The sequence below is a fragment of the Perca flavescens genome, chromosome 18 (genome assembly GCF_004354835.1).
Source record: "Perca flavescens isolate YP-PL-M2 chromosome 18, PFLA_1.0, whole genome shotgun sequence".
Lineage (NCBI taxonomy): Eukaryota > Metazoa > Chordata > Actinopteri > Perciformes > Percidae > Perca > Perca flavescens.
Genome location: NC_041348.1, coordinates 4,019,552 through 4,028,395, shown reverse-complemented (window position 1 = coordinate 4,028,395; position 8,844 = coordinate 4,019,552).

Sequence of the window (8,844 nt, the reverse complement as noted above, 5' to 3'; positions counted from 1 at the left end):
CTCACTGAAGTGTAACCTTGCTGCTGAAGGGACTGATACTCATCTTTAGTGGTGGAGATACTCAGATCAGTGAGAGCATGCTTGGGGTCGGTGGTCTGACGGTACCAGATGAAGACAGGGGCTCCTCCTGCACCTCTGTTAGTATCTTCATCCACACGGATGTAACCTTCCTTATAGAAGTCGGGGTCTGATCCGTAGGAAGCAGCGGCAGAGACATCACAGATGTAGGTTTGTTTCTCTCTCTTCACCCAGGCGTAGATCCAGTTCCCTCCAGTGTTGCGGTTCAGACCACAGGCTGATTTTTCCCAGCCTGTGCTGAACTTAAGGGCTTCACTTTCTGCATCTGTAGTGAAATCAATCTCCTTTATGGGATTGTGGAACTCCCCGGACCCTCTGAAGTACCAAAGATAGATGTAATCACCTCTTGCTCCAGCATTGAGATCTTTATCGATCTTTGTGTACCCTGCATTGATCAATCCAACAGCCATGTCATCGTTGAATGTAAATTGAACCCTGGTGATTGGTACTGACCCATTTTTGTACCAAAGATAGATTACATTTCCTCCTGCTCCTTGGTTCAGATTAACACTGATTTTCTTGAAGCCTTGTGACTGGAGCTCTTGCTCCTCAGCTTCATTAATGGACACAGCAAGTTCTGAGATGTAGGTGGCCATTGTGGGTAGCTGCATAAAAGAAAGACACATCATTAGTTTTTCTATACAACGTATATATAGATGTATATACATATATGTGATTGTTACCTTGTGAATATGGTGTGGAAAACACAATAGTGAGTAAACACAATACGAAAAGTTAGCAGCATGACTGTGTCTTTTGAGATAATATCAATATTAAATATGGATCACTATTATATCTAAAATTGTATTTTAAATGTGCATGCTGCACCTATTTATACTGAATATAATAACTTTGAAATAGTAAAATGTATGTTCCACATAAAGAAAATAAAGTTCTTGAAGACTTACGTGTCTGCTGATGGTGAATGTTCGGCAGGAAGAAGTCAACTGGTCTGCTGATGTCTGTTGTACTCACCACAAGTCAGCTGCCTTTATATAGAGAGATGCTAGGGCTTATTGGGCAATCTCTACCTGCGAGGAGTCATTAAAAAAACGGCTACCATGCTTTTGCGAAGCAAACGACCTGCCCAAGGAGATAAGGCTCTTGAATGTAGTTTTTCCAAATAAGTTTTAAAAACCAGACGTGTTGATTGGTTACCTTTGATAAGATGTCTCGTCCAACCTTTCTGCCAAAACAAGTACAAAAGCTATCTTGGCTTATCTGGGGAAAAGTTCTGGGGACGGCCAAGAGCAATAATGAACCTGAACAGTTAAATGGTTTGTAGATGTCAAAGAAAAGAAAACGTAGTGTTATGCCTTATTAAATTCCATAATTTGTTTTAAATACCAGACATGAATTCTTAACTTATTGTTGTTATTCATCATGGCCAATGATAGTTTGTACAAACATGTTTTAGAAAGTGTTTCTCACCTGTTACTGTACTGCAGTCATCTAGGACCTACTCTTGACCAAGTGACACCTCTGAGCAACATTTCACTTTTAGCACTTTTAATAAATAAGATGATAAAATACTCAAAGTGACATTTCTGTTGAATAGAGTCTTAATAAGACACACATGCAAAGAAATGTTTAGAATAAAGTGATACAAGGCTTTAATTTTTTTGTGGCATTTTAGACCTTTATTTTTGACAGCTTACACATGAGTGTATTACTGTAATATCATTTTTCATGTTTTTTTTTAAGAAAAAGAGAAAAGAAAATTAAATAACTCATCACCAAAATGATTTAACATTTAAAATTGTTGTTCTTAGTTATTAGACAACCTTCCCCTGGTCAGGGCTTTGAAGAAGTAAGGATGAAGAAAGTAAAAAAAAACTAACACACACACACACACACACACACACACACACACACACACACCCACCATGTTATATCTGGTTACTAACTGGGAATTTTGCTGTTGTACACACATGTTCTTACCCTCAGAAGGGTCTTGTTCTGTGAAAGTCACACCTTCTCAGTAAAACATGCACACACAGTACGTGAAATGGTCACATATTTTTAATCTATTGATTCGTGTTCACGGGGACGTTTTTGTCGTTTAATTCGTGTTGGCCAGGACGAAATGTGAACTAATGTATTGAAATGGGAAGCATATTTCATGGTCACAGCACGTCTGTGCTAGCAACTAGTATTCAACCCAGTCTCACGGCAGTACGTCAAATGGGTTATACACACACACACACACACACACACACACACACACACACACACACACACACACTCAGCATTGAGCTCTTAATTATGTAAGTCAAATTTATTCATAAAGCACAAAGTGCTTCACAGGCCAAATAAAAAAATACATTATAAAAAAATTTATAATCATAAAAAGCACAATAATTCACAGTAAGTCATAGTAGTCATAGTAAAACACAAAAGCATAAAATACATAGGAATACAGTCACAACCTGCAAAGATGAAAATTACAGTCAAATTAAATCCTGAAGCCTTTTTTCTTTTTGTTTATTGAAATGTGAATAGATGTATAGTATTGTACTTGAACATTTTTTTCAGGGGCCTGTATGATAAGAAAGATCTACAATGATGGCAGTGTTTTAAATTCAGTTCACTAGTGTGTTGTTTCTGCTTTGAATGTGTAATATGCATGTACCTGTGTGTTTCCTATTGATCCAAAAATGACCTTATGAATAAGAAGTCAAGTCAATTTATTCATAGAGCACATTTAAAACCAACCTAGGCTGAACAAAGTGCCGTGCAAAGTTATATTATGTTATAAAAACAAAGGAAAACAATAATGAACTTCATACAAACATACAATTGTACAATATACAGCAGTTTGATAAATATGGGCTCTGATTTGTCAGCATGATAAGCGTGATGGGAATAAGACAATGTAAACACATGAAAATACTCAAAGTGAAGTTTATATTGTATAGAGTCTGAAGTGAAGCCACTTCACATGCAAAGTTGTCTACATTGAAATGCAGGATTTTTTCGTTAATATCCAATCGTTCAACATTATTGAACATTACATTATTGTTGAAAAACAGCCTTTTGAAATAGTTTGAGTGATTCCATTTACAGCAAGTTTAACTCATATACCATTGATACTTTCTGATAATAGTTACACTGTAATACACTTATTTACATTGTTGTATACAGTAAAAAAGAAAAAAAAAGATTATCAAGAATTATTACCAAAATATTTTAACAACACTGGTAGACACACAGGTACTCAGTGATGCCAATATTGCCTACGTTGAGATTTATTTTGATAAGAGATCAATCTGACTGGTAATTCTGCCGCTGAACACACAAGTGTTTTCCCAAGAAGTTTGATTAGGTACTTTCTAGTTAAGTAAGTAAAGTTTATTTATATAGCACCTACCACAAAGTTTTTATAAATAAGTGAATACATTATAAAAAATGTTGTTGTTGAAAACCAGCTATTAGAAATAGTTTGAGTGATTCCTTTAACAACAAGTTTAACAGTAGAACTCATATACCATTGATACTTTCTGATAATAGCTTCACTCTAATACATTTAATTACATTATTATTATAATAGATTTATATAAAAGTAAAAAAAGATGATCAAGAGTGTGTGTGTGTGTGTGTGTGTGTGTGTGTGTGTGTGTGTGTGTGTGTGTGTGTGTGCGCGTGCATGGGGTCACTATCTGGTCATTTTCTTGCTGTAGACACATGTTCCCTCAGAAGTGTTTTAAGTTACACCTGCTTTGAATAAACAAGATAACACTGTGCTTGGCAGGACTGTGAGGAAAAGATGTAGATAATGTAAGGAAAGCAAATTGTTTTGTTCTCAAACCACACTACTTCGTCATGTTTGTGTGCTCAACTCAGTGGAATATCTTCATGTTCTGGCTTGAAAACTGATGATACATAAAATAAACCGTTGGTTTGTTGTTGTGCAATGCAAACAAAGCATTAGCATTAATATTGTGTTTTTGCATTTGCCATTTGGAAACAAAGTTTTAAAATGTAAAGCTTTATAAAGCATAATGCTATTACATGTTTATTTGTCTGCATGCATCTGAACACCATGTGGTGTTTACACAGAGTAGTACTTGAATAGTCCCTTACGTGTGGAGATGGGTTAATTATAAAGGTTAGGTATACTGTATCATTTCTTAGGCTGAAATGCACCTTTACTATAATGATTTCCACTCCAGACTCTACTCTACATGAAAAAATAACTATAAATTGAGTACCCTCTGTCTGTCTGTCTGTGTGTGTGTGTGTGTGTATGTGTGTGTGTGTCTTTCAAATATCTCGAGAGCTGTTCATCTGATCTACTTCACACTTGGCTTCCTGGGTCCCCAATGAACTTGGGGTTTGGAATTTGGAGCAGTTTGGACAGTGTTGGATATTGGATATTAATAAACTGTGAATAAAAATGGAGTGAAACACACAACACACTGTAACTATAAGTAAGACTATGTTCCAACACTGCATTTTTAGTTATTACAAATGTTGATGAAATCTGTGGTTACACTCTTAAACATTACAGGCGCTATCATGGTATTCATTTCTTTACTTTAATAATATTATTTCGGTCTTATTACCGGTGAAATATTACAGTATATGCTGTAATACAGAACATTACGATATGATCCGAGCAAGACGCATTCAAAGCCGATATCCCCCAATGCAATGCGGCCATTCATTTCAAAGAATCGGGCAGCGATCAGCGGGTCTTTAACGCCAGGATCGCTTCAATATACATATATACAGTCAGTGATTGTGTCACCAGCAACAACACCTTGCTCAGTTTTGTTCCAGTAAGTTATGAACCATAATAACGTTTAAACGAATCCGCGGAAAACTCCGGAAGTGACGTAGTACGTCCCGCTCAGCGGATACGAAGATAAAAATATATAATATTCGTAATATTGATGTTGTTTTTCTAACATTGTATTTCAATTCAATTCAATTCAATTTTATTTATAGTATCAAATCATAACAAGAGTTATCTCGAGACACTTTACAGATAGAGTAGGTCTAGACCACACTCTATAATTTACAAAGCCCCAACAATTCCAACAATTGCAGTAATTCCCTCAAGAGCAAGCAGTGCGACAGTGGCGAGGAAAAACTCCCTCTTGGGAAGAAACCTCAGACAGACCCAGGCTCTTGGAGGCGGTGTCTGACGGGCTGGTTGGGGATATGATGAACAGTGGCGATAATACTCAAATTAATAATGCGCTAATCTGTAATGTTGCCCAACGCGTCACATGGGTTTGTTTTCTCCGGATATTCAGAGCTGGACTGTCATGGCGGCCGTTCAGAATACGATCTCATGTTGTACTAAAATAGTTCACTGAAACGTGTTTCTGAAAACATTTTAAGCGAGAAATAGGCCATGCAGTTGCTGAATCTGTCTTCATTTCAGCTCAACAAAGGTCAGTTTAAAAGATTTTCGTCAGATTTTGAGAGACTGTAGTCACCTCATTCCGCTCGTCATTTCCGGGTGAGTCCCGACTGCCCTGCCGCCGACTGAACATGTCAGGTCGGCCAAAATGAATGCCGACAGCCCCCCAGACGGACGACGGCACGGGACACACTGAACCGATTTGAGTCACTGACCTCGCCAGACTGTCCCACGGCCGATAATCGGCCTGATGTGTCCCGGCCCTAAGAGACAGGTAGATGGCTTAGCTGAGGATATCTTTAACATTAATTGTTGAAGGTCTATAGGATAAAAGCAGTCTAAGTATATGTCGGGACTAGTCGTTCTTTCTAGCGGTCCAGCATTTAAAGGTGAACTGTTAGAAGTTGAGGGCAAAAGGTGATGAATTTTATCTCTAATTGTTATAATTTTATCATTAAAGAAGCTCATGAAGTCATCACTACTCAGAGCTAGACGAATAGATGGCTCAGTAGAGCTGTGGCTATCTGTCAGCCTGGCTACAGTGCTGAAAAGAAACCTTGGGTTGTTCTTATTTTCTTCTATTAATGATGAGTAATAGTCTGATCTGGCCTTTCTTAGGGCCTTCCTATAGGTTTTTAGACTTTCTTGCCAATCCAAACGGGATTATTACACTTTGGTGGAACGCCACTTACTTTTGAGGTTTCGCGAGATTTGTTTTAATTTGCGACTTTGGGAGTTATACCAAGGAGCTATTTTCCTTTGCTTCATCATCTTCTTTTTCAGGGCAGCAACACAGTCTAAGGTCATCCGTAGGCAAGTCGTAGCACCGTCTACAAATGTATCAATTTGAGAGGGACTGAGGTTAACATAAAGGTCCTCTGTTATGTTAAGGCATGACATAGAGTCGAATGCTGTTGGAATATCTTCCTTAAATTTAGCTATAGCACTGTCAGATAGGCATCTAGCGTAGAAGCTTTTATCTAATTTAGTATAGTCAGGTAGTAAGAATTCAAAAGTAATTAAAAAATGATCTGATAATACCGAATTCTGCGGATATATTATTAAATCCTCAATTTCAATACCATATGCCAGCACAAGGTCGAGGGTGTGGTTAAAACGTGCGTCGCCTTGTGCACACTCTGACTGAAACCGATTGAATCCAGTAGTGAGTTGAAAGCAGTAGTAAGGCTATCATTGTCAACGTCCACATGGATATTAAAATCACCTACAATAAGTACTTTGTCTGATTTAAGGACTAAACATGATAAAAACTCTGAGAAATCAGATAAAAATTCATAATACAGACCTGGAGCCCTGTAAATAACAACAAATATAATTGGCTGTAATGTTTTCCATTTTGGATTTTGAAGATGAAGAACAAGACTCTCAAACGAGTTATAATTTAGTTTAGGTTTAGGATTAATTAACAGGCTTGAATCAAAGATGGCTGCAACTCCCCCTCCTCGGCCTGAGCCTCTAGGAATTTGAGTATTAATATGACTGGGAGGAGTGGCTTCATTCAGACTAACATATTCTTCATGGCCCAGCCAGGTTTCAGTAAGACAAAATAAATCAATTTTATTATCTGATATCAAATCATTTACCAATACGGCTTTAGAAGACAGATATCTAATATTTAATAGTCCACATCTAATTTTCCTATTTTGTTCTATCGTTGCAGTCGTTTTAATTCCAATTAGGTTGTTAAGTATAGCGCATCTTTTGTTTACCTTTGATTTAACCGATCTGAGTCGGGGGACAGACACCGTGCTTATTAGACTATGAGTGGGTGACTGCTCTAACGGAAGCACAGAGGGGCGCGTAGTACTGCACCCCTGATTACTAATATCAAACTTGGGTTGTCATGGTTTATGTCTGATAAACTCGGTCAGATTGTTTGATATGAGAGCGGCTCCGTACCAGGTGGGATGAATGCCGTCTCTCTCCATCAGACCAGGCTTTCCCCAGAACGCCCCCCAGTTATTCACATAGGCCACATCATTAGCTGGGCACCCCCCCAACAACCAGCGGTGGAAGGATGACGTACGGCTGTACATTTCATCATTGGTCAGGTTTGGCAGGGGTCCAGAGAAAACTACTGAGTCCGACATTGTCTTTGCGTATGCACTGACTCAACATTAATTTTAGTGATCTCCGATTTACGACCATTACCCCCTACGTGAAGTATGATCTTACTGTATTTACGGTTCTTTTTAGCCAGCAGCTTTAGATGGGTTTCTATATCGCCCGCTTTATTTGAGGAGTTAAACAATAAAGATAGTTATAATAATAAAATACAGTTTCATGTATTTGTCTCATGTATTGTGTGTTCGGCCGGCCGGCGGGTGGCCGCAATCTGAAATGGAATCAAGCCATTTCACGGCAGACAGCAGAAAGAGGAGCCGAACGAGTCCCCCCACCCACCCCGGAAGAACTACAAGTGCTCAAGCTTTGTAACAGCTTCTGTGTTTTAAAGTATATTGGTATATTTCTCATAAGTAGAAGTTGGCAGTGTATAATTTTGGATACATCCTGGGTTTTTTTGGGATGGAGAACACACTGGTGTCATCAGATTTTAAAAATCGAATCGTTAAATAGGTGAAAATAGCTTATTACCATATTTGACAGTGCTTACAGTAGGTACAATTTGGTGACCATATCTACATGACAGCTGAGGTCCAGAGCTTTCTATAACAGCTGGTCTTATGTGTGTAGAACCTTCTGTTGCTAAATGGCCTTCATACATGTACTGGGTTCAAGGTTCAGAGGTCAATATTTCAAAGCAGGAGTAATGTATCCTCTTCAGACTGACATATGTTCCTCTCCAGGTTGAGACCTTTCCAACGATGTGTTTGCTATAGTCCTACAACAAGGTTTTAATTTTTACACATCATGGAGACCACTTAGCAGGAGATACTTTATTGTCCCCAGAGGGATATTTGCCTTGAGTTCAAATGCTTCACAAATAACACTTGACATATTGTTTTATCATACAGCTGACACACTTACAATAAAAAACAACATGAACAAAGTGATATAGTCTAGACTGAAGCACATCACACAGCAACAATCTATTGCTCATCTTTCACAAACAGTGACAAGAGCAAAACAACCATGCTTCATATCATGAAGCTATTGCACACCCTCAATCTCAAGCAACATTATTTAAAGTTTTAATTGAGGTAGGTCCAAATTAGGCCTATATCATCATCAACATTTTTATAGTTTACCCATATCTTCTGCCAGAGGATAAGAGCTCATACTTGGCATGGAGAATAAAGATAGAGCAGACCATATTCTGTGTGCTTGCCTGGAGAGACTGGTTTCTATTCCTCTACACAACCTTCATGACAGTCATATTAATATGCTGTGTAATGCAGCCTTGTATAACATAA